Here is a 315-nt window from a genome sequence, read left to right on the forward strand (position 1 = left end):
GGGGAAGTTTCAGGTGCTGACCTACTGCCACAGTTCCGACTGCACTAGATCGATTCAGCTCCGTTCTTCCTTTATAGTTTGTTTTGTTTTCACTTTGGCCGCTATTCCCGTCCATTCTACACTAAAGAGGCTTTCAAAATGGAAAGTAATTACTTTGCCAACAATCTAACACTTTCCGTTTTATGCCAACTAAATGCATAAAATTGCCAGGCCGCATGATACACACTTTCAACATTAAAGCATCGTCGTTCGGTCGGTTGAAAACAGCAAATACATTGGCTCAATTTCTGTCAGTAGTTTGGACTCGTACATTTC

This window comes from Dendroctonus ponderosae, unplaced genomic scaffold (genome assembly GCF_020466585.1).
Source record: "Dendroctonus ponderosae isolate FM_Combo_2020 unplaced genomic scaffold, Dpon_F_20191213v2 Dpon_F_20191213_7, whole genome shotgun sequence".
In the NCBI taxonomy this organism is placed as follows: domain Eukaryota; kingdom Metazoa; phylum Arthropoda; class Insecta; order Coleoptera; family Curculionidae; genus Dendroctonus; species Dendroctonus ponderosae.